The sequence below is a fragment of the Pteropus medius genome, unplaced genomic scaffold (genome assembly GCF_902729225.1).
Source record: "Pteropus medius unplaced genomic scaffold, Ma_sr-lr_union100, whole genome shotgun sequence".
Lineage (NCBI taxonomy): Eukaryota > Metazoa > Chordata > Mammalia > Chiroptera > Pteropodidae > Pteropus > Pteropus medius.
In genome coordinates this window covers 8,122-33,485 of record NW_024349227.1, presented here as the reverse complement: position 1 = coordinate 33,485, position 25,364 = coordinate 8,122, and the positions used below count along the sequence as shown (strand labels likewise).

The 25,364-nt window shown below is 39.4% G+C and overlaps 1 long non-coding RNA gene and 1 pseudogene across 1 annotated transcript; one reads left to right on the top strand and one right to left on the bottom strand.

Moving 5' to 3' along the window:
* The first annotated feature begins 2,279 nt into the window (after window positions 1–2,279).
* Window positions 2,280–24,887, top strand: LOC120617920 (uncharacterized). The gene is made up of 4 exons (XR_005657080.1): window positions 2,280–2,292; window positions 10,991–10,993; window positions 23,924–23,957; window positions 24,533–24,887. It is a non-coding gene; the product is annotated as an uncharacterized LOC120617920 (long non-coding RNA).
* Window positions 7,787–7,905, bottom strand: LOC120618026 (uncharacterized; annotated as a pseudogene).
* Window positions 24,888–25,364: the final 477 nt, after the last annotated feature.

The window sequence follows — 25,364 nt, the reverse complement described above, 5'->3', positions numbered from 1 at the left end:
TAATTTTAAATACATGCTTTTGTTTATTTTGTTATGTGTTAGTTGAAGTAACTTTCTCCTTTATTATCATTTATATTATTTATTATTTATGTTAGATTATTTTATTGCTTTTTTTTTACTATAGCATGTTTTGTCTAAAACAGGATAAAAACCTAATTTGTATTCGATATGGTATAATGTCACTGCATACTGCATGCACTTATACTCACTAACAAGTTTACTGATTATTAGATAATTAGATAGTTGATGTTTTAAATGCAATGTATTCATATAAATCCTTTGTAGATTTTTGTAGCCATGTTTAAGAATGTTTTACTGATACAGAGAAATTGGTTTGGATATTTAGATTAGCTGGGAAAGAAAATTTTTTTCCTATTTTTATAAATAAAATTAAGATTCCCACTACCTGCAAAGTCACCTTCCATGCCATTAATAAATTCCACACCAATTAATTAATTGAAGAGCTAAGTGTGCTTCTATTTTTATATTATTAATGTGCTCAGATGAAGCATTATCTAGTTCAAGCTTCATTCTTTAATTACACAGAAGAAATAGCTGAGGCTTTTTCTTTTAAAAAATTAAGTTTATTGAAGTAACATTGGTTAATACAATTATATAATTTTCAGGTGTACATTATCATTTGACATCTGAATATTCTATTGTGTGTTTACCACCCAAAGTCCAGTTTCCTTCAGCTACCATATATTTGATCCTCTTTACCCACTTCGCCCTCCCCGTCCTCTCCTATATTGACCCCATTTACCCCCTCTATCTCCCCTCTCCTTCCCCACCCCCTACCCTCTGGTAACCACTAGTATATAGTCCATGTGCATGAGTCTCTGTTTGTTTGTCCTGCTCATTTGTTGCTTTCAGGTTTATATCCCACATATAAGTGATATCATGTGATTTTCAACTTTTCCTATCTGGCTTATTTTGCTTAGCATGATTATGTCGAGGTCCATCCATGTTGCAAATGGTAGTATTTCATCTCTTCTTATGGCTGAGTAATATTCCATTGTATATATGTACTACAGCTTCTTTAGCCAATTATCTATTGTAGGACATTTCAATTGCTTTCATGTCCTGGCCACTGTGAATAATGCTGCTGTGAACATCGGTGTGCAAATATCTTTTTGGATATGGGTTTTCAAGCCTTTGGGGTAAATACCCAGTAGAGGGATTACTGGATCATATGTTAGATTAATTCTCAGTTTTTTGAGGAAGCTCCATACTGTTTTCTATAGCAGCTGTACCAATTTGCAGTCCCACCAGCAGTGTATGAGGGTTTCTTTTTCTCCACATCCTCTCCAACATTTGTTAACATTTGTCCTGTTGATTATAGCTATTCTAACAGGTGTGAGATGGTATCTCATGGTGGTTTTGATTTTCATTTCCTTAATAGCTAGTGATGTCGAGCATCTTTTCATATATTTGTTGGCCATTTCTATGTCCTCTGGGGAGAAGTGTCTGTTCCAATCCTCTGCCCATTTCTTGATTGGATCATTTGTGTTTTTTTGTTGTTGTTAGTGAGTTGTATGAGTTCTCTGTATATTTTGGATGTTAGGCCCTTATCGGAGGTGTTGCTTGCAAATATATTTTCCCATTCGAATGGTTCTCTCTCTACCTTGTTGACGATTTCTTTTGCTGAGCAGAAGCTTTTTAGTTTGATGTAGTCCCATTCATTTATTTTAGCTTTCACTTCCCTTGCTTTTGAGGTCAAATTCATAAAATCCTCTTTAAGTTCAAGGTCCTTTGGTTTTATTCCTATGTTTTCTTGCATGCCTTTTATTGTTTCAGGTCTTATATTCAGGTCCTTAATCCATTTTGAGTTAATTTTGGTGTGTGGTGATAGACAACAGTCTAGTTTCAGTCTTTTGCAAGTGGCTTTCCAGTTTTCCCAGCACCATTTATTGAAGAGGTTTCCTTTCCCCACTGTATGTTTTGGCTTCTTTGTTCATAATTATTTGCCCATATAAATATGGGTTTACTTCTGGACTTTGGATTCTGTTCCACTGGTCAGTATGTCTGCTTTGCTGCCAATACCATGCCGTTTTGATTACTACCGCTTTATAGTGTAATTTGAAGTCAGGTGGAGTGATGCCTCCAGCCTCGTTCTTTTTTCTCAGGATGGCTTTGGCAATTTGGGGTCTTTAGTACTTCCATACAAATCTCACGATGTTTTGTTCTATTTCTTTAAAAAATGTTGATGAGATTTTGATGGAGATTGAATTAAATCTGTATAATATTTTAGCTTATATGGTCATTTAAACTATGTCGATTCTTCCAATCTAAGTACACGGAATATCTTTCCATTTCTTTGTATCTACTTCGATTTGTTTTAATAGGGTCTTGTAGTTTTCATTACATAGGCCCTTGGCTTGTTTCCTTAAATGTATTCCTAGATATTTTATTCTTTTTGTTGCAATTGCAAAAGGAATTATTTTTTCCACTTCTTTTTCTGACACTTCATTATTAGAGTATAGGAAAGCTATGGATTTTTGAACGTTGATTTTGTATCCAGGGACTTTAGTGTATATGCTTATTGTTTCTAGTAATGTTCTTGTAGAGTCTTTACAGTTTTCTATATAGAGAATCGTGTCATCTGCAAATAGTGACAGTTTGACTTGTTCATTTCCTATTTGGATGCCTTTTATATCTTTCTCTTGCCTGATTGCACTTGCTAGGACTTCCAATGTTATATTTAGTAACAGTGGCGATAGTGGACAGCCTTGCCTCGTTCCTGATCTTAGAAGGAAGGTTTTTAGTTTTTCGCCATTAAGTATAATGTTGGCTGAGAGTTTGTCATGTATAGCCTGTATTATGTTAAGGTACATTCCTCCTATACCTATTTTGTTAAATGTTTCGACCATAAATGGATGCTGTACCTTGTCGAAGGCTTTTTTGCCTCTATTGATATGATCATATAATTCTTATTTTTTAATTTGTTTATGTGGTGGATCACATTAGTCGATTTGCATATGTTGAACCATCCCTGTGCCTCTGGAATGAAGCCGACTTGATCGTGGTGTATAATCTTTTAAATATGTTGCTGTATTCGGTTCGCTAGTATCTTATTTAGGATTTTTGCATCTGAGAGATATCGGTCTGTAGTTTTCTTTATTTGTGTTATCTTTACCGAGTTTTGGTCTCAGGGTGATACTGATCTCATAAAATGAGTTGAGGAGTATTACTTCCTCTTCGATGTTTTGTAATAGTTTGAGGAGAATAGGTATTATATCTTCTTTGAATGTTTGCTAGAATTCACTGGTGAAGCCATCTGGTCCTGGACTTTTATTTTTTGGTAGGTTTTTGATGATTGTTTCGATGTCCGTACTGCTGATCGGTCTATTTAGATTTTCCAGTTCTTGATTCAGTCTAGGAAGGTTGTATTTTTCTAAGTACTGGTCCATTTCTTCTAGGTTATTAAATTTGGTGTTATATACTTTTTCATAGTATTCTTGCATGATCCTTTGTATCTCTGCGATGTCAGTCATAATTTTCCCTCTTTCATCCCCAATTTTGTTTATTTGTGTCTTTTCTCTTTTCTCTTTAGTGAGTCTAGCCAGGGGTTTGTCAATTTTATTAACCTTCTCACAGAACCAGCTCTTTGTTGCATTTATTTTTTCTATTATTTTTTGGTTTTCAATTTCATTTATTTCTGCTCTAATTTTGAATATTTCTTTCCTTCTGCTGACTTTAGGCTTCATTTGCTCTTCGTTTTCTAGTTTTTTAAGATGAAGTGTTAGGTTGTTTATTTGGGCTCATTCTTGTTTTTGGAGCTAGGCCTGTATTGATATGAACTTTCCTCTTATGACCGCGCTTGCCGTGTCCCAAAAGGTTTGATATGTTCTACTATCATTATCATTCGTTTCTATGTATCTCTTAATCTCTTTTTTTATTTCTTCCCTGACCCAGTTATTCAAATAGCATGTTGTTTAATCTCCATGTATTTGTGGTTCTTCCTGATTTCTTTCTGCAGTTGATCTCTAGCTTCAAAGCATTATGATCAGAGAATATGGTGGGTATGATTTCAACCCTCTTATATTTGTTGAGGTTATCTCTGTGCTTCAGTATGTGGTCGATCCTTGAGAATGTTCCATGTGCACTAGAGAAGATTGTATAAGCAGCTGTTTTGAGATGGAAGGCTCTGTAAATGTCAATTATGTCCAGTTAGTCTAATGTGTCACTTAAGGATGTTATTTCCTTACTGTTTTTCTGTTTGGATGATCCATCCATATCCGACAGTGGAGCATTTAGGTCCCCTACTACGATAGTGTTTTGGTCTGTTTCTCCCTTTAGTTCTGTTAGTAATTGCTTTACATATTTTGGGGCTCCCTGACTGAGAGCATAGATATTAACAAGTGTTATGTCTTCTTGGTGCATGATTCCCTTTATCATTATGAAGTGTTCCTCAGTATCTTTTTATACTTTTTTATTTTGAAGTCTATTTCGTTTGATATTAGTATCACTACTCCTGCTTTTCTCCTAATGCCATTTGCTTGAAATATCATTTTCCACCCTTTCACTCTGAGTCTATATTTGTCTTTGGAGGTGAGATGTGTCTCCTGGAGGCAGCATATTGTTGGGTTTTGTTTTTTGATCCCATCTGCAAGTCTGTGCCTTTTTATTGGTGAGTTCAGTCCATTTACATTTAGGGGGATTATCGAAATATGAGGTCTTCTTATAGCCATTTAATCTTTTGCTTTTTTGTAGCTCAGTGTTTCCATTGCTTCCTTGTCCTTGTGTTTCTGTTTTCTTTATTTTGGTTGGGTTTCGTGGGTTTTCCCTCTGGTCTTTCTTGTTTTAAGTCCTATACAATGATTCTGAATCTTTGGCGTGTGGTTACCATTATAAATATGTAAAAGATAGTTATATATATTTATATATATATAAATGGAGGAATATATATATATTCATCCATTTTCTTCATGCTTTATCTCCATTCCCCGTTACAAATTTGGATCTTTAAATATCTGTCCCCCCCGCACCTGCTTTTCAGTCATTGTTGTCTCAATTTGTTTCTATGTATGCTGAATGTTCATTAGTATCTTGCTACAGCAATTCCCTTTTTATTATTTAAACTTATAATGCCCTGTAGTTAGTAAGGGTTGCACTCCTCTGCTTCTATTTGCCTGATAGTCCCTTTACTCCTAACTATGTATTTGTTTATTTTTGTTTTGTTTTGTTTTTTATTTTGTTTTAAGTGAGCTGACCCCTTTCAGTATTTCCTGTAATGCAGGCCTTGTAGTGGAGAATTCCCTCAACTTTTGTATGTCTGGAAAAGTCTTAATTTATCCTTCATATCTAAAGGAGAACTTAGCTGGATACATTATTCTAGGCTGGTAGTTCCTTTCACTTAATAGTTTAGATATTTGATTCCATTCCTTTCCTGCTAGTAAGGTTTGCACTGAGAAGTCCGAAGATAATCTAATGGGTTTACCTTTATAAGTTACCATGTTCTTTTCCCGGGCTGCTGAGAATTCTGTCTTTGTCATTGATTTTTGATAACTTTAATACAATGTCTGGGTGAAGGCCTTTTTGGGTAGAGATAATTTGGTGTTTGTTGACATCTTGAATTCCCAGCTCCAGCTCATTCCTCAGATTTGGGGGATTCTCGTCAACTATTTGTCTGAAAATGCTTTCTAGTCCCTACTCCTTATCCTCGCCTTCGATAACGCCTATTATTCTTATGTTTCCTTTCCTGATGGTATCGGTTAGTTCTTGAATTTTCTTTCATTATTTTTCATTCTTTGGTTTCTGTCTTCTTCCTTTTCATTTATTTCTGGATTTCTGTGTTTGATATCACTGTTCCTTTCCTCCGTTTGGTCAACTCTATTTCCCAAGCTTGCTATTTCATTTTTCAACGCTCGCAATGTGTTTTTTATCTCCAGAAGTCCTATTTGGTTCTTTTTGAGGGGTTCAATCTCCTTGCTCTGCTCATCTAGTTGTCTTTTTCAATTCCTGAAATTGTTGATTTGAGTTGTTTTGGATCTCATTGAGTTTTGTTCAGAAGTACCATCCTGAATTCTCTGTCTTTTAAGTTGCATATTTCTATGTCTGCGTAAGCTTATTTTCTGGAGATTTTTCTCTTTCTTTCTGAGATGCCCTGTCACCTTGGTTTTTCATGGTGTTTAATGGACTATTTCTCCCTTTGGACATTAACGGAAGTGTATTATACTGTTTTTCCAGAAAGAAGATTTATTATATAAAGGTCTCTCTGTAGCCTGTTGCAAAGAAGGCACTTTTCTTTTGGTTTCCAGTATGTGGTGTCTAAGCCTCTTGCATCCCTGCTTTATATAAAGGCTTAATAATGCTTTTTAAATTTTCTTGTGGATGTTTAATCATGCTCGCTACCCTCAGTTTCAGTTCCTGTCAGTGTCAGGGACAGTCTTGGCAGCGTTTGCTCAGATTCCTCTGGGGCTCCGCGGTGATCGGTCTCAGAGGGTATGGAGGTAGGAGCCCTCTGGGTTGGGGGTTTGGGGCTGCGGCTCATCCTCAGTTTTGTAAGTGCAGCCAGCAAAAATCAACTGTGTTCCTCTGCAGTCCGTCCCGCTTCTCTGCTTTCTGCCCTGATGACTGGGCCCTGCCACTTTCCCAGGCAGGGCTGTTCCAGGAACTCACTGCAGGAACTCGCTGCTCCTCCCTTCCCCCTCCTCCTGCAGGAAGCTCTGGCGGCTGCAATGGGCAGCTTCTTTATTACTCCCCATCTACCTCCTGACACCCCGGGTTCTGACCTGTGGTAGCTCTTATGCTCAGATCCCACACTCAGACGTGCTGGCGTGCAGTTTGGATGTTTTTTGTTGAGTTTATAGATGTTCAGCTTATTGTTGTTTCAAGGGGAGAGATCGGAGGCGTCTCTCATTCTGCCGTGTTTCCAAAGATCCTCCTCACCTAGTCTCTGCTCGGCTCCATAGCCTCTAATGTCGACAGGTCACTCAGGGCTGGTCCACCTCGTCCTCGGAGTCCCCGTCTCAGCTCACCGAAGAGACACGTGCAGTGCTCGCAGGCCCGGAAGCTTAGGCCCAAGGACCACTTGCATCATTTTAAATATCAGCAGGACACATGGCTCTTCAGGTGTAGTTTGCTTCCTTGGACCAAACTCTCAGTAGATGCAACTTCCTGGTCATGTTCTTACAAAGGAAGTTGCTTGCTCTCCACTTTCTCTTTCCCCATGCTGAGGGCGAAAACGCTAACAGATTGCTGGCGAGCTAACTTCTACCACGCTGAGATCAGTACTCCATGGGATGTTGAAGCAGCAAAGAGGGAGGGCCTCGTCCCTGGTTCACCATTTTGGGAAGAACTGCTGCCCTAATCCTAAAAGCCCTTATGCCTCTTCTTTCGTGAAAGAAAAATAAAGATCTACCTGGTTAGAGTCACTGAATTTTCCGGTGTTTTGTCTTCTGAAAGTTGGGGCTGGGAACTCTCCAAATATTAGTGTTTATTAGTGTCTTCTCTGTTGCCACCCAGTTTCTCTAGAGAAAGATTCCCTGGTCTTTGTCTGCTTATTTACAACTTGAATTTCTGCCATGCAATATGAGGCTATTACTGCTTCTACACTCTCTTTGAATTCTGTTTTCTCCCTCCACTCTTACCCTATTTCCACCTCCAAATTACTTTTGCACTACTAACATTGAGAGAACTTTCATTCTTTCCTGAAATAATGACTTCTATACCCAGAAGTCATTTGCATTTGTTTCCTTGTTTTATTTATTTATTTTCTTTCTTTTATTTAAAATTTTATTTAATTTTAATTTTTAACTAACTAATTAATTAATTTATTTATTTACTCCTACAGCACCTGGTCTTCCTAGGTGGTCTCCCATCCAAGTACTAACCAGGCACAACTCTGCTTAGCTTCCGAGATCATATAAGATTGTGTATGTTCAGGGTAGCATGGCCGTAGACTTCATCTCCTTGTTTTAAATGAAATGTATTACCTTCCATTACGACTAATTCATCTTCATAGTTCTCTCAAAGTTTTGTCCACAGCGTTGTTGAATAATTACATCATGAGTGAAAAATGTACAAAGTTATACCAAATCTTAATTTGGTCCTAAAATTTAGTTCAACCGAAAAGCGATCGACTACAAAATCTCAGCTGCCAAATATTCTCTGACTACAGAAAATTAAATTTAAAAAAATTCTAGGTGTAATACCATGAGGAGAAAGAAACTTGTAAACTAGAGGCTTTGCCATGAAAATTTTTACTAAACACACTGTATTGATGATACTGCTATTATACGGGAGCAAAAAAAGGGACATGTTATTTTCTAAAATTTCTCTGAATCCAGGAGTTACAACTCCTGGTCTTACATTTTCACCAGTTTTAGGCAATCAACTTTCTAATACTGATAATGAATCTATTTGCAGATTTAAAGATGTGATGACTTCACCTTTGTTCTAAATTTATTTAAATATTCTGAATGGATTTATGTAACAAAATTTTTTTCTAAAAAATAATTTTTTCTTAGAAAGTTTAGATGTCATCTAGTTCAACACCAAGTAGAAGCTTGAATATTACAAATTTTAAGTTATATTTATTTTTCATATACACCAAAATGTGCAGGTATTGATCTGCATCCAATCAGGAGGTAGAAAGCACACAGTGATTTAAATGAGGGAAGTTTAACATAAAGAATTATTAAATTGTGAAAAAAAGAGTAACTATAGGATGTAAGAAAATTTTCTATGGGACCCCGGTGCAGAGGAAAGGTACTCAAGGAAGGACAAATTTCAAAGGGACTCCTTTCCAAGGCCGGGGTTTAGGCCTCGTTGGAAAAGGTATACTTGCAACCCATTAGATGACTGAGAAGTTCACTAGTTGCCTAAACCTGAACTGGTCTGCAGCAACCAACTCTCCACATTCTTTGAGAGCAGAGATCTTTAGATTTGATAAAAAGGGGATACTGGTCACCTTTTTCAGTCTTTCAAGGAAAGAGCCATAGTCCTCCTCACGTTTCATAATTGATATTATTCTATTCTTTCTTGAAATTCTTTCCCCTTGATTAAACACGGCATAATACTATTTTAATTATCAATTCATTCATTCAACTACTCCTCTCTTCGGCTGACTCCTCTCTTCGGCTGACAGAGTCTGCGACCTAATCAGTAAAAGAAGGGTGAAAAGTAATCAGAATAAGCGGAAGCAAAACAATTAACTCAAAATGGACCTCAAACCTGAATGTAAGAGCTTAAACTATAAAACACTTAGAAGAAAACATAGGAGTAAATCTTCATAATCTCTGGGTAGGCAATTTTTTCTTAGATCTATTTAAACAATTAAGTAAAAAATAAATAGGACTTTAACAAAATTTAAACTTTGTGTTTCAAGGACACTATTAAGAATGAATAGCTCACAGAATGACAAGTATCTTCTCCATAATATAAAAATAACTCTTAGGACTCAACAATAAAAAGACAATCCAATTAAAAGTGAAGAATTTGAACCAACATTTCAGAAGATGTACTAATAAGCACATACAAAATGCTCAACATCATTAGTCATTAGAGAGATGTAAATCAAATCCATGATGCCGTATCACTTCATGCTCACTAGGATGGCTAAATTTAAAAGGACAGACAATTACAAGTGTTAAGGGAGAATGTAGAGAAATTCAGACGCTCATACGTTGCTTGTAGGAATGTAAAATTATGCAGTCACTGTAGAAAATGGTTTGGTAGTTCCTCAAAATGTTAAATATAGAATTACCATATGATCCAGCAATTCTACTGCTAAGTATAAACTCAAGAAAAAATAAAAACATGTGGCCACACAAAAAAATGTACATGAATGTTCACACAGCATTATACTTCACAGCTCCAAAGTGGAAACAATCCAAATGTCCAAAAGCCAAGGAATGGATAAATAAAATGCAGACTATTTATACAACAGAATATTATTCAGTCATAAAAAGGAATAAAGTACTATGATATCCAGAACCTTGAAAACTTGATGCTAAGTGAAAGAAGCCAGTCACAAAAGACCACATCCATTTATATAATATGTCTAGCAAAGGGAAATCCACAGAGACAAAAAGTAAATCAGTGGCCTGAGGGAAAGCGAAAATGGGAAGTTACTGCTAAGGAGTATAGGATTTCTTTTGGGGGTATAAAATATTCTAAAATGAGATCGTGGTGATAGTTGCACAACTCTGTTACTACACTAAAACCCCTTGAATTGTATACTTCAAGTGGATGAGTTTTATGTATGTGAATTACATTTCATTAAAGCTTTTATAAAACACATGTGGGAGGAAATAGGGCAGAATATGATTTTTATTAATAATAGAGTTACTTACATGGAACAGGTAAGGTTTTGCACCCACAGGAGATCTGTGAGTGATTCATGGATGATGATCAAAGTCCTGGGAGTAGATGAGTTTTTCCCGGGAAGACAGCTAAGGATGAGGGAAGAAGCAGCCCTGGGCAGGCCCCCAGGAGAGCCAGCATCTCTGCTTTGGGTGTGGCCCTGAGTCTCACTGTGATCAAGGACCACAGAGAAGACCGGACCAAGGACTTCTGGTCCAAGTCCAGTGGACTTTTCTCTGCACTGCGGCTTAGTTAAAGAACCTTAGTTGAAGCAGCCATCTTTCATGATAATTCTGTGTAGTTATTATGACAGTTTGACTTCTAGGGTTGTGTTTCTAGCAGAGTCCCATGCTAGTTTCAATTCTATCATTCTCTTCCCTAGAGTTAATAATTGCTAATATACATATTTTTTAATGCTCACCATGTTTTAGGCTGTATTCCAAGCCCTATACAGAGTCTATTCTTATTTAATTCAACAATTCTGAGAAATATGTCTGGTTATTCTTATCTTATAAAAGAGGAAATTGGGACTAAGAGCGGCTGAGTATTGTACCCACAAGCACACAGTTCCCATGTGGTGGAAACAAGATTTAAACCCACATGGTCTAGGTGTGATTCCAGAGCCCGTGCTGGCCTGGGTCCTCTCTCTTAGTACTGTCTTCTTGATCTCCTTATCACAGAGTAGGTGTGGCTGACTTTCACCTGCCTTTATTACCTAACTCAGCTTCAAGCTATGGAGAGAGAACAACTTTTTACATTCCTTTTCCATTTTCCTTTTACTGGTCTTATTCCACTGCCCTCCCTTGACTGGCTGATGACATAAACATGGGGAAGAGGAATCTTGAGCCTACAGTAAAGTCATAAGTGTCAGTGTTTTATGAAAACAAAGATGTGACTATCTTTAAAACAAGTGGCATTTGACCTCCTCCCACCCCAGCACACACATACACACAAAATACAGTGTAAAGATAGAGATGCACATGAAAATTTTTTTCTTTACAATGTATTTTGTCATCAGATACTTTTGAACTTAAATTTAGAAAATTGTTGATTACCTCTTCTGTGCAAGGCAGAGAAAAATAAAAATCTCTTTTACTTTCAGGAATTTGTGTTTTAGAGGAGAGACAGATTTTAGACTTTAGCTATAATACAAGTCAGAGCTGGAGTAGAATTATGAACATGAACTTGGACTACGGACACTGGACTGGAGGACAGGAGTAATGTTAGAGATGTGTCTGAAGGAAAGAGTGAGAGCAGATGATGTGGGCAGGGGTAAGAAGGTAGGAAAGTGGAAATCGCAGAATATATTCAAGATGAGGAAAGAGTGAATAAGGACTACATAAAATGGAATAATTTTAACCAAGCTGCTAATATTACTAACAGTATGAAGGTTGAGGTGTTGCAGAAAGAAGACTGGTGAGAAACCAAGCACCACTCAGAGAGTTGGAGAACTCGGGTTTAATATGCTGGCGGTCCCAGAAGAGCTAGCACTCTGAAGATCTGGGCCCTGAGCTCAGGGGCAACCTTACTTTAATAGGGCTTAACAAGCAAAGGCAATGCACCTGTTCTTAACAAGCAAAGGCAACGCATCTGTTATCTAGACCGAACAAGCAAAGGGGAGGGTGAGCCTTCAGTTGATCTCGAGGTCAACTGTCCCTTCGCCCTATGTGGCAAGCATGTCTACAGATTACAATGTTAGCCATTTGAGTGGAAAATTCCTCTTCATTGCCCTCTTTTGATGCCCTTTAAGTTCTTATAGGGCATCAACCTCCTGATCTTCTTGGCCTAGGGGCTGCTATACGGGTGGCTCGGATGTCACAACCATCTGTAACTTTATGGACTCTAGGTGCGAGGAGACAAACTTGACAAGACAATTCAGGATACAGGGATCAAATAAGAGAGCTATGAAGAGCATGAGAGGACCTGTGAGTGGGAGAAGCCAGGATCTATACTCTGAACCAGGACCCCCATGACCCATTCAATTGTTGGTGGGTTAGGACATACCCCTTCTAGGATAGGATGACCTCAGCGTCTTTGCAGGCAGACCCGAAAACCCCCTAACTAATTTTTCTGCCTAACTCTTTTCTAAGAGCCATGAACCCCCTTATTATTAGTATGGATGTTGAGGGACAGGGGATCTCTTCTTCCGTATCTGCTTCTTGCTGAGAAAGGTCATAGTCCCTGCCTACTGGCATTTCATGGAGCTCTTTCCCTTTCTGTCTTAGTCAGGGTGGGATCTTGGGTTTCCTGCTGAGGTGCTGCCGCCTCAGTCCCTAGACAAGGAAACGAAGATATGAACTGGTTATTTAAATCACATATCCATTAAATAAATCAGGCTTGGTTCTTAAAGAATAAAAAAACCTTTGGCCTAAAGTCCTCTCCTCTCTCAGACTCTAAGGACCCTGCCTGGCTTAGGGCCATTTCTGCATGATGGTCTGATGATCTTTATTAAGAGCCGGAGGATCTGAGTTACCAGTTTCAGGGTCATTATCTGGATTTGGGGGAGAGGGCCTTTTCCCCAAAGAAGTAGGGAAACAAACTTAACTAGGTTTACTAAAATATTAAGAACTCTGCAAGAGATGTCCCATATCATTTCCAACTGGCAATGGACCTACAGGTGGGAGCGCATTGGATGCATCAACAAGAGATAACTCCTACAAAGATAAACAAAATGAAAATAAGAAATGCTTCCATAGCGCGCAGCGAGACTGGGCAGCCAGGAAGTGAGGGGGAGAGATCAGGACCTAAAATTCCTGTATACAACTTCGTGAATTTGTTTCACTGGTTTTCTTCAATGAGTTGTCAGAGAGGTTAAAACATAGTCCTTTAACTTCTTCACATCCATGGTTATACCTGAGTAATAGGTTGTCTATAGCAGCTCTGTTTTCAAGGATGGCTTCTCTGACCTGTCCTAATTCGTCTTCCATGGCATGGATGGTCTGAGAAGGCTTTTGCCATGGAGCAGGCTATTCTGTTGGCACCAAGGCGGCCTGTGGGGTTTGGGTCTAGGCCGCAACTTTTGGAGCTTCCTTTGAATATTGGCACAGACCAAGTTTTGAAATGTATAGGCAGGAGCGTCTGGCTCTCAGACTTTGGGCCAATGTTAGTATATTCTCTAGGAGTCTCAGAAAACTAGTCAAGACAACATAAAACACAGAAATTATTTTGCTAAAGTACGGAGTCCTTGTTTTCTACTCAAACTTTTCCATAACATCAATAGCTGACCCGGAGTCTAACATTAAAACACAATTCTAATTTTGCATTAGCTTACTTTTGGCATTTAAATTTCCAATCTTGTTTAGCTTAATCACATAAAATTTCCTTTCAGGATTTCTCTTCACAAACCTTCTACCACTTTCCTCATTTCTTCAGTTTGCCTCTTCCCACTCATTCAGAAATGACCCACTTTAAGACAAACACCTTTCCTTCAATTCCCTTCAGAATAAATCTCCATGCTTTATACCTTCTGTTCCCCAAAACATTTTCCTTTCCATCATACTTGGAATTCTTAACTGAACCACCATATTATATATAACACAGACAAATAGAGATCAGAGGTCATGCACATACTCTTATTTCCCCACCATCGGTATCTATAACTTCCCTGAGGTACATATCTAGTTTCCGCAGGGAGCGATGACATAGATGGGGTCCCAAGAGAACTCGTTTCCCCCTCAGAGTCCGAGGGTGAAGGGGGAGAAAATTCCTGATTACCGAGATCTTTGGGAAGGTGATCCTATCATTGGGCCGGCTAATAGTCTGGGTCTTGGTGCAGGAGCATAGAAATGGAACTTTTACTGGTACAGCAGTCCTGGCTTGCCTGAGCTTGCCGTTATACTAAGCCACTCAACTAACTTGTTGGTCAGTGTTTTCTGGTATATTAGCTGATTCTTGATGCGTTAAAAGTCTGGGGGTTCTACACCCCCCGAGTTGTAATATTGCTCCTAATTTAGTTAAAATATCCTGTCCTAACCAGGGAGCTGGGCAGATTGAAACTATTAAGAATTCCTGCTGAGAGACCTGATCTTCAAATCGGCAGGTCAATGGTGGAGTAAAATGGTTGCCCTTCTTCTCCTGTGATAACTGTAGTTTGTGAGGAGGGTTTTCCTGCAAATGCTGGGAGAACAGAATAGGTTGCCCCTGTATCTAGAAGAAATTGAATTTGTTTACCCATTACGTCCAGAGTTACCTGGGGTTCCTTGGTAGTGATGACCATATTCCCGGACAGGAGCGGCGAGGATGGCCCCAGGCCTCTTCAGTCACACAGTTCCCAGTCCTGGGCTACTAGGGTGTTGGCTGGCCACCCTCCTCTCTTGGAGCATGGACAGTCAACTCTCCAATACCAGGGATTAGTACCGGTTTCTTTGCATGTGTGGCAGGGGCTCAGGGGCTTTTTGATGCAGTCCTTTGCCCAATGTCCTACTTTCTTGCATTTGAAGCAAGAACTCAATGTCTCCTTATTCTCCAGTCTCTTAAGAGATGCTTGTTGGGTACCAAGGGCCTCACCAATTGCAACAGCCATAATCTTGGCTTGTCGTTTTTCTTTATTCTGTTCTTTTTTAGCCTCTTCAAAATCTCGAGTGTTATAGACCATGAAGGCCATATATAGAGTCTGTGGCCCCATTTGCAGCTTTTGAAGCTTGCGTCTGATATCAAGGGCTGACTGGCTAATAAAATGCTGGCCTAACAGAGCTAACCTTGAGGGGGAAGTGGGGTCTATATTAGTACACCTCCTAAAGAATTCCTCCAGCTGCCTAAAAAGCTAGCCAGTTTCTCATATTTTTTTTTTTTTGAGTAATGATTCTAAGCTTCTCATAGTTCACAGCTTCTGTATTCCTTTTTTATTTTCTTTCTTCCCCCTCATGAAGGTCTCTAGACATTTGGCACATCTAGCCATTCCCTCTTGGGTATTATAATTCCAATCATGATCAGCTAACGGTAAAGGCCTCATCTGCTTCCTGACAGGCCACTGTTAGAATGCAGTCCTTTTCAATGATTGTTGCACTATGGAGCTGCAGATGAGCCAAACTGGACTCTATACCCTTTAGGAGACCTTACAGGTTCCCAGTCATGGAGCCACAAATTCGTACCTGACCGAGTCAAGCCGGCCAGGTGCCCATTCACACACTCATTCAAACATTGCCTCCTTCCCTTTTGGAAGGCCCTGACCTATATCTTCCCCCTGATGTCTCCCCGCCACTTGGGAAGACCCTGACCTGTGTCTTCTAACTGAAGACTAGGAGGTGATCGAGCTCCTCTTCCATCCGGAGATGGGATCTGACTAGGGGCCTGAGCCCTGCGGCCGTACGTTATCCTGTGCCCATTCCTGGTGAGTTGGTCCATCTCTCCTATGAGTCCAGTGGGGGGCTCGGCCATCCTGGTCTGAAAGAGAACCCAGAATATCATCAGGTGGCGTGCCTCCTCGTTGTCTCGGAGCCCCTCCACCCCGGCCTGGCCAAGCCACAGGTCCAGCGGCTCAAAGGGCCAGCATGATTGGAATCTCACTGGGGCCTCCAGAAACGTTGCATAAACAAGACTGGCAAGAAACCAAGCACCACTCGGGGAGTTAGAGAACTCAGGTTTATTATGCTGGCGGTCCCAGAAGAGCTAGCACTCTGAAGATCTGGGCCCTGAGCTCAGGGGCAACCTTACTTTAATAGGGCTTAATAAACAAAGGCAATACATCTGTTATCTAGACAGAACAAGCAAGGGGAGGATGAGCCTTCAGTTGATCTCAAGGTCACCGGTTCTTTTGCCCTATGTGGCAAGCATGTCTACAGATTACAATGTTAGCCATTTGAGTGGGACATTCCTCTTTGGTGGCTTGGAGAAAAACTCCATTCTTGTTCTAACTAGCCTGGGAACTTGAACTTAATTTTTGAGGTTTCCAGTCCTATGTCAATGCCTGGATGTACACCTGGACCTCCAGGTAAACCTCTAATTAATTATCTCTGAAGGACTCATGTATTCAGGCCACTGATTGCCCCCTGGAGGACTCGCATATACATTCACCTGACATCCATTATCCAGACCTCTGGGAGGTGCCCAGATTTCTGGCATTCACCTTCCAGACCACCTGGCACTCATCATCCTGACTGCCTGATATCTGACTGATAATCATCCTGGACCAATCTTTGGGTTAAGGATGAAGAACTGATAATTCTTCAAGAATGTACTTTTTACTATAAGAACTTTTAACTCGTTGATGTAAGAATGTTGACACCTATAGAGAATTTTTATAAAAATTTATTTGAGCCAAACAGAGGATACACTTGGAAGCAAGATCTCAGCAGAGTGAGATAAATGCTTCAGAGGATAACAGTTTGCAGTTTCTTTTTATGCATTTGAGATTAATGAGGGAACATAAGGAAGATTATATGTAGGTGGGAGAAAACAAGTCGGGGATTGGATTGTAGGCTAGTTAAGATTACGTGCTCTCTGAAAGGGGGCATTTCAAAGGTGTGTTAACCTACACGCACAGAAACAATGGACGAGGAGTGCTGAAGACAAAGATGAGCCTTTTAGTAAAGTTCTGGATGTGACTGCCCACTATGACCTGCCCAGTTAAAAACTTATGATAGGATCAACTCTGTGAGGTTTACTTTCCACAGAACCCCTTTTCTTGTTCACAAACTTTTCTTTCTTCTTTGGAACACTTCTGGGTTTTTGCTTAGCTATGTTCCCAGTTTGCAACCTCCAAGACCCTTGAATTAATCTCTTATCATTTATTTCTAGCAAAGCCTCCAGACTCTTTTTGAGTTGATTCGACAAAAAAATATAAATATTTTTTACTCAAAGATGATTGTGAATGTGTACTTTGTGGCAGCATTTGAAAAATGTTCAATGTGTTGAACCCATCGGTTTAGTATTCTTATGGCTACATTGTTTTTAATGAATGTATGTATAAAGGCTTTCATGCTAATAAATTTAATGCATGTATTTGTAGTATGAATTTAAGTACCAATACAGAGATTTATAAGGGACTTTTTTACTTTAAAGTGTCACTTTTTAAATTTTTTTATAGCCATTTACTCTTTTGCCAGCATTTTAGCATTTTAAGATTCTTGCCGATTTCCCTAAATGACCATTCACTACGGCTACTAAATTACTAACTTACGGACAACTTACAATTTTTTTTCCTAGGGAGGATTTTAATACTTCTGAAAATTTCTTTGAGCTTTGAGTTGTCTGGTTTTCATTATGTGCAAAGTTTTTGGTACAGCTCCTTCTGGCTTAGAAGTAAATGGTAGGGAGAGAGGGGTTTTAGGGAGCACAGAAAGGGAGACCCTGACATGGCTAACCACCAGTTTTTCTGACACTATCCCTATTTTCGTACTGAAAGTCCTGAGTCCTGGAAAGTCCTCTAAACCCAAGAAAACTGGGACGGGTGGTCACCCTGTGTGGGAAAGGTAGGGCTGTGCGAATGCCTCAGAGCCTTAGATTTCTGTTTCTTCACACTTTAGACTATACTGATTCATTTAATATAAATTTAAAACAAATAGTTATCAACAAATTGGCTGTTATGTCGATCGAGTTTTGGGGCAGAACCGAAGTCATAAATAGGGCACATAGGACTCGAGGTATTTGTTTATGCAGGTGGCAGGAGATGGGGCTGGAGGAGTGATCAGCAGTTTTAGAAAGTTAAGAACCTGATACAAGTCTTTATTCAATGAAAGAGTTAAGCTGCTGCATATAGTGTGGGGGATACCATAAGCTTCCCCTCGCCAAGGCGGGCAGTGACAGCTTTGGGAAGAGTAGTGAGAAGACTGATTTGACTGCAGTCAATTAATATGATTAAGGATGAATGGTAATAGAAGACCATCTCGATCTATGTCAAGCTTTAGAGTAAAAGGTGAAACCCTGTATTCCACTGAAAGTTAATTTCATGTATCACTTTAGAGATAAGGACTATTTCTGAAGTAAAATTAGGACATGTGACGGTTTTTCTCAGTTAGGGAGTAAAAGTGTCCTTATGGGTATCTTGCCTTGAGAAGTCTCTGAATAATGAGTGCCTAGAACCAAGAAACACAACAGTAATGTTTTTGTTTGTTTGTTTTTAAATGTAGCAAAAGCAATGCTTTGAAAATTCTGAATTGACCCAATGGGTCATTGCTCTTCTTGACAGTTCTCATAAGAAACTTAGATAGATAGATAGATAGATAGATAGATAGATAGATAGATAGATGTAACCCCTTTCCTTAGTAGCACCATTTTCTTGCTTTTCTTTCATTTATTCCCTCATTTCTTTCATTCTTCCCTAAGTTCTCAGCCATTTTCTTCTTCAGATCATCTTCATGGCTCACCTGACCAATTGCAGTAATCTGCTTAATCAATCTCCCTGTCTCTTTTCACTGCCTCTTTCAATCTATTTTGTCCACATCTATCATAGTGATCTTCCAAAAGCCCAGTAATCATGTCACTAAAAATATCTATCTATCTATCTATCTATCTATCTATCTATCTATCTATCTATCTATCTATCTATCTATCTATAGTGGTTTTCCATTGCCTGGATCCAAACCCCTAATCTTGGCACTGAAAACTCAGTTACATCCAGTTCTAATCTCCTCCCCTGTCTTTCACCATCTTCTCTCTATCGCGCATTCCTTTCTACTAATGTCCACATATCTGAAGTATGCTCCACACTCTCTACCTGAGGTTCCCTAAATTAGTTAGCTTTAGTTGCCCACGGAGGTCACCTCCTCACCAATGCAAGCTGTATTTATTTCCTTTCTTTCCATTTTTACATTCCTATTCTTTTAATGAAGGGATCCACAACCCCCGGGCTGCAGACCGGTACTGGTCTGTGGCCTGTTAGGAACTGGGTGGCATAGCAGGAGGTGAGCGGCAGGTGAGCGAGCGAAGCTTCGTCTGTATTTGCAGCCGCTCCCTAGCGCTAGCATCCCCCTCCTCAGCTCCAGCTCAGATCATCAGGTGTTAGATTCTCGTAGGAGCACTGGTCCTTGGTGCCAAAAAGGTTGGGGACTGCTGTTTTAATGCATTCCAGAATTACCTCTCAGGTAAATTTCATGCACTCAAATCTTTGTCTCAAGGATTGCTACTTGGCAGGCTAGAAGCAAGTTCTTATTCATTCATGTATTTTGTTCATTCAATAGGTGTTGACGTAATCTTTTCATCATGAGTTGGGCCACAGGAATAGGGTTTTATCTCTTAAGATTTTAACCCCTTTCCTGCCCTTTCTGTCCTTTATTTAAGATAATAAATACCTACTTTTTCACTTTTTTTTTTGCCATTATTGCACAAACTTAGAATTTCTGAATTAAAAACATCACGGAGCCCATTCTAGTCTCAAACCCTTCTTTAACTATATGTGGAGACTGAGGCCTGAGTTATTGAGTTCTGTCACTAAGCCACGTTGCTAATTCTTGGCAGACTGTACAGGGATTTGGTCTCCTGATAGAGCAGTTGGTCTGGGGTGTTTTGCACCACAGTAAGAGCAAAAGGTTCCTGGGCATGGTCTCCTAAATGACAGGTTCAGGATCGTGCACAAGAAAACTTTATAGTTTGATTTCATTCAATAGAAATTAGTTCGGGATAGTAGAAAGAGCTTAGGATTTGCATTAGACTTGGGCTCAGAATCTGACATGGCAGCTGATAAGAAAGTTTTGGAGAAGTATTCTCAGTCTTTCTGAATCAGTTTCCTTATCTGTAAAATATGACTATAATACTTATGTTATAGTTTTAAGTAATTAAATGCAGTATTTAATGTCAACTCTGAAACATGATTAATAACCAGAAGCTGTTTCTTTAAAAATAATTTTTTTTGTTAAATGTTTAAAATTATCTGTTTTATCTGATAAACTGAGATTTTAATTTAGTTCCTCTTTATAAATTGAAGCAATCACATGTTGGGTTTGTTTGCTTTCCTTTCTCTTTAGGAAGGTTGCGATTTAATTGCGCTGTCATCAGTTTTACAGAGGCGTCCCTTCATTTGTTTCTGGGAAGTATTTCTCTGTTTCTCAGAGCTCAGCAATTTGGTTGTTATAGACCTCATATTGCACTCGTTATAGTTCAACTGGGTGGTGTAGGTCGTTTTCGGACATTTTCCATTGTTCACCATTGTCTATGAGTGAATATCTGTGTATCTTCAAGCAACAAATATCTACAGCTTGTCTAAGGGTGAAAACATGAAATTCAGTTTGGTAACCTCACCTGTGCCCTTTGCAGAGACTAAAAGAAATAATGAGTGAAGGACTCAGATAGTTATTAATGGACCAGTTGAACTCTTGATAGTTAATAGTAAACTAAGTCATGGCGTTAACAAATGTGCCTTCTATCACTTATCATTTAGTGCTTTTGTCAGAGATATGATGCTGGACTGGAAGGTTCTTTATTCTGATTCAGTGTCATCAAGAAACTATTGAGGTTGTCATGATCCTCTGTTCATTTACAATGCTTAATTTTCTACCTTTTAATTTTCCATGCATGCTTTATCTGTGCTCTAAACATCACTGTGCGAAATTTTCCTTTATTCTCCAACTAGTGTAACCCTAAAGCTGATCGATTTGGTGTCACAGATATTCAAGGAAACTTAAATATTGAGGGAATAATTATTGTTTGGAGTGTATTTTTGTCTTTTCACAATTGTAGACTTACATACTTTATTTGAATTAGGCTGTGAACTGTTTAAGAAGAAAATTTAAGATATATTTTTTAAAAATTCTTCCTTCCTACTGGGAATTCACACTAATGAATGAAGACCTGACAGCACTGAGAGATGGTACAGAGCATACCTCAGTGTGCCACCACGATCCCTGAAAAAAACTGCCACACGCACTGTTCCATTTTTCTGGTTTTTCTTGATTACTCGAAGAGAAATGATATCCATACGTAGATGATAAGCCAACAAGTGGTTGTGCCCTGCACAAAGCTTTCATGGAAATACCCGTCACTTCCTGATGTTTGGAATTAGCCCATGCGTGCCTTCATGCAGGCTAGAGCAAGTTCCCTGAAAATTTTGCTACAGGCCATTTCAACATTCTAACAGGTCTGCAGGTTCTGGAGTAGTGTGCTTCATGGCCAGCTGTGATACCACAGCTCTTTTGCTGTGAGTGGGTCTTACAGGTGCATGTAGTGGGAGCTTATGCCAATTGTTTTAACACTCTATAATCTTTCAGATAATAGTGCTGACTCAAGTTCTGTAGGCAGGAAAGACAGACTCATACCTGGAACAGTTATCTATTTCCGTCAGAATAAATAGCTGTCCTTAACAGGTGGAAGTATGTCGATACAATCATCTTGCTACCAAGTCGTTTTTGGTTGTCTCAAGGGATGGTGTCGTATCTGGGACTTAGCATTGTTGCTGCTAGGAGCTGAGGGCAGAGATCAACATATATATTTTCTATGATCTCACATCATGCTAGCATCTTCTTGTTCATTCAGTAGAATTAACATGATGCCACTGAAATATTGAATCAATGTGATATTCTGTGGTTTTCCAGATGCTCATGATAACTTTACACTCTATTATGAGAGGAGCAGGTGCTTTTGCATAACCAAGGGCTAAAACTGCAAATGTATGATCTTGACTCTCTCATGTGTATACATACTGTTTTTGACCTTTTTCCTGATGGAATGGGAAAGAAAGCCTTAGCTAAATCAGTGAAGTCATTTACCTGAAGATACATTAATCTGCTCAGCAAATATTCTACATCTGGTACAGTGGATGCGATGAAGCTAAAACATTGAGGTTTTAGTAGTCTACTATAATTCTTCAGAATTCAAATTTTTGTAGTAGATAGATTGGTGATAAGTGGAGGGACGATGGGGATGATCAATCGTGTATCTTTAGTTCTTTAAGAGTGGCACTAATATTACACATTCCCCCTACCCTTGGTGTATGATATATTTTTAAAATATATTTTCTTTGCTTTAAGAGGGAGGGGTCTGGGTCATACCAATGGTTTCTACTTGGCGTTCTTGAATACGATAGCTCTTATTCCACAGGCTGAAGAGCCAATATAGTGGTGGTGCCAATCACCAATTTTGTCTATGCCAGTTATAGTTTTGAGCATAATGGAAATGAGTGCCATGTGATCCAACAGGGGGTCATGATGGTTCTTCAGCTTGAAGCTTACAGGAAGGCAGCACAGGTGCCTGGCTTTGGCTAAGTGATTCCTTGGGCAAAAAGATGGCAGGACAGGACAAAACCTCCTATAAACCACACAGATTCTGCGATGTGTTACTTTTTCATTCTACAGGTGCAAGCTCTCTCCCTTTATGTCTCACTCCCAAGTTTGCGATTATCCTCCTGTCATCCCCCACGGACGTTATAAACCAGTTACTTTATCCATCCACGAGAAGGTTAAATATGAATGTGATGAAGGATACACTCTGATTGGGCAGGATACACTCTCCTGCAGTAGATCACGCTGGTCACCTGAAGCACCTGTGTGAAAGTAACTCCAGTTCCCTTTTCAGCTATGGCTAAGTGGGCGGAACTGTGATGAAAGGATTGAGAGTAGTGTTTCTTTCCAGTCAGAGGCAGCACGAAAACATTTGATTTGATTTACTTAAATTATTACCATAGTCAGGTGGTATCCAAAGCAAAAAGGACAAAGGGCATGCAGAAGCATTAATCTCCCCTACTTCTCTCTCCCAGTTGCAAAATCCAGCCTCCTTGAAGCAGCCCCTATTCCCACTTTCTCGTATATTCCTGGAACTAATCTACAGGTGGTGCATTTTCTCTGAGTGTAGCTGTGGCTTGTAGCAAAGTTTTCATGGAACTTGCTCTAGCATGCATGTAGGCTTGCATGGGCTAATTCCAAATATCAGGGAGTGACGAGCATTTCCATGAAAGCTTTGTGCAGGGCACCACCAGCCCATGACGGAGGCATGTGGTAGGGGACTCCTAGTTTACCAAGATGTTTTGGAGACAGGAGGAGTCAAGATCGGGCCTGACCTTTACACATACACAGGTTTAATATCCCTTTGCCATCAACAGCTCCAGGAATTACTTGCCACCATTGTCTCCATTGTACACAGCAGGATAATAGGCAAGAGGGAAATGTCATAAATAGAGTCTTGTAGAGCTCACGATAGTTGCTTTGATAGCTGAGAATCGGGGGCCAAGTGCCTTTTTTACATCCTGTCATGTTATGTAAAGATGTTATATCTTTGCACAAGTTTCTTAACCTCTCTATATCTCTTTTCCTTTAAGATAAAATGGGAATACTAACAGTGCCCACTTCATAGAACAGGGTGAGGCTTAAATTAAATGATCATATAAAATGCTTGACCTTAAAGTCTCAAATGAGCCGGCACTCAATTAAAATATTAAATAATATTATTTTATCAAAATGAAAGAAAAGTAGAACAATTGGAAACAATTGAAAAACAATTGGAAACAAATGTTGGAAATGTAGTTCATTTTTATAATCACAACTGGTTATCGTGTTGCTTTCTTAGACCTATATATTGCTTATAACTGTGCGTTCATTGTAGCTCTGTGTCTGAAACCAGAGATAGAACATGGAAAGTGATAGAACATGTCTGTGGATAAGAATTTGTATATTGAATCTGAAAGTGTCACCATCCAGTGTGACTCTGGCTATGGTGTGGTTGGTTCTGAAAATATCACCTGCTCAGAGAACAGAATCTGGTACCCAGAGGTGCCCAAGTGTGAGTGGGTAAATGACACAATTCAAAAAGTTTTCTGTGTTATCCAGCCTTAAAAATGGTGCCACGCAAAGCACTGTCTCAGCCAGCAAGGGTGAGTTCTGACTTGTCAGGATTCATTTCTGAGTCATTCAAAGGGTCTCTCTCCGTCTCTCTGTCTCTCTGTCTCTCTCTGTCTCTCTCTCTCATTGAAGCATTCTGATCAGTTACGATGGCTAGTTGTCTTGTTCTCACTTGAAAACAGCAGAATCTGAGCCCCTTAGTGAGAGGAGGTTCTCATAGACCTGGGAGTACTGACTCTTAACTTTCCTTTTCTAGACTATATAATACACTGTGATTTATTTCTGAATGGTTAGCAGAATTGGCCTTTGTCCACACACAGACCCTCTGGGAAGCTGTCTCAGAGCAGATCTATATCTCTCTGGGGAAGACGAACATGGGCCCCAAGGTGTTTTCCTGCTCACCCACCAGTCCTGATGTTGGTCTTGGACCTGACTCTGTAGTCCTGCCATTGTCAGGATGCATCCTCCACATGACCTGGAGAGAATCTTCTCAGCCACACTCACCATCTCTATATGTCTTTTAGGTGGTCCCTGAAGGCTGTGAGCAAGTTCTAGTAGGCAGAAAAATCATGCAGTGTCTCTCAAGTGCAGCGGATGTGAAAATGGCTCTTGAGGTGTGTAAATTGTCACTGGAGATTGAACTCCTGGAACTACAGAGAGACAAGGTGAGGAAAACCACTCTAGAGTCGTCCCTGTAATTTTTTCCCGAAAGAGGGAAGAAAAAGTGCCTTGCTGCCTTCGATTTCAGTTTAGTTGAAAACTCTACCAAATCTTTGCACTAGAATTCATCATAATAAATATGCATATATCAAAACTATTTGTCATCATGGTCATTTAGGACCCCATCAAGTGAGAAATCTAAACTACTTATTACCTAAAGCTGATCATTTTATTTTACTGTGCAGAACTTGAAAATATGTATTTGTCTTCATACCAATGTATTTTTTGTTTGTTTGTTTTGAATACCTCCTGTCTGGAGCTCAACACGTCCTAATTATTCATGTTCCTTAAAATGCACACTAAGTGTCATTACACCCTGAAAGTCTTGTTCATTCTCCTCCATCATGCCGTTTTCTGAGCTCCCATGTACTTGGTCTCTGCCTCACTAATACCACTTCTCAACTTCTGTCTTACATAAAGGGGATTTTTGTTTGTGTCTGACTCCTTTCATCCTCAGAGAACAAATTCTGAAAGACAGATGAACGTGAGGGCCATGTGGCAGCCACCTATGTATTCCCAAGTCCTCCAACTGTTTTAGTCTTCATTTTCCTAACAGAAAAGTAAAAAGGTTTGAGCAACTATCCCACACATGATGAGAAACCCCATATCAATCTGGAGGGTTTTATTCCTTTCAGT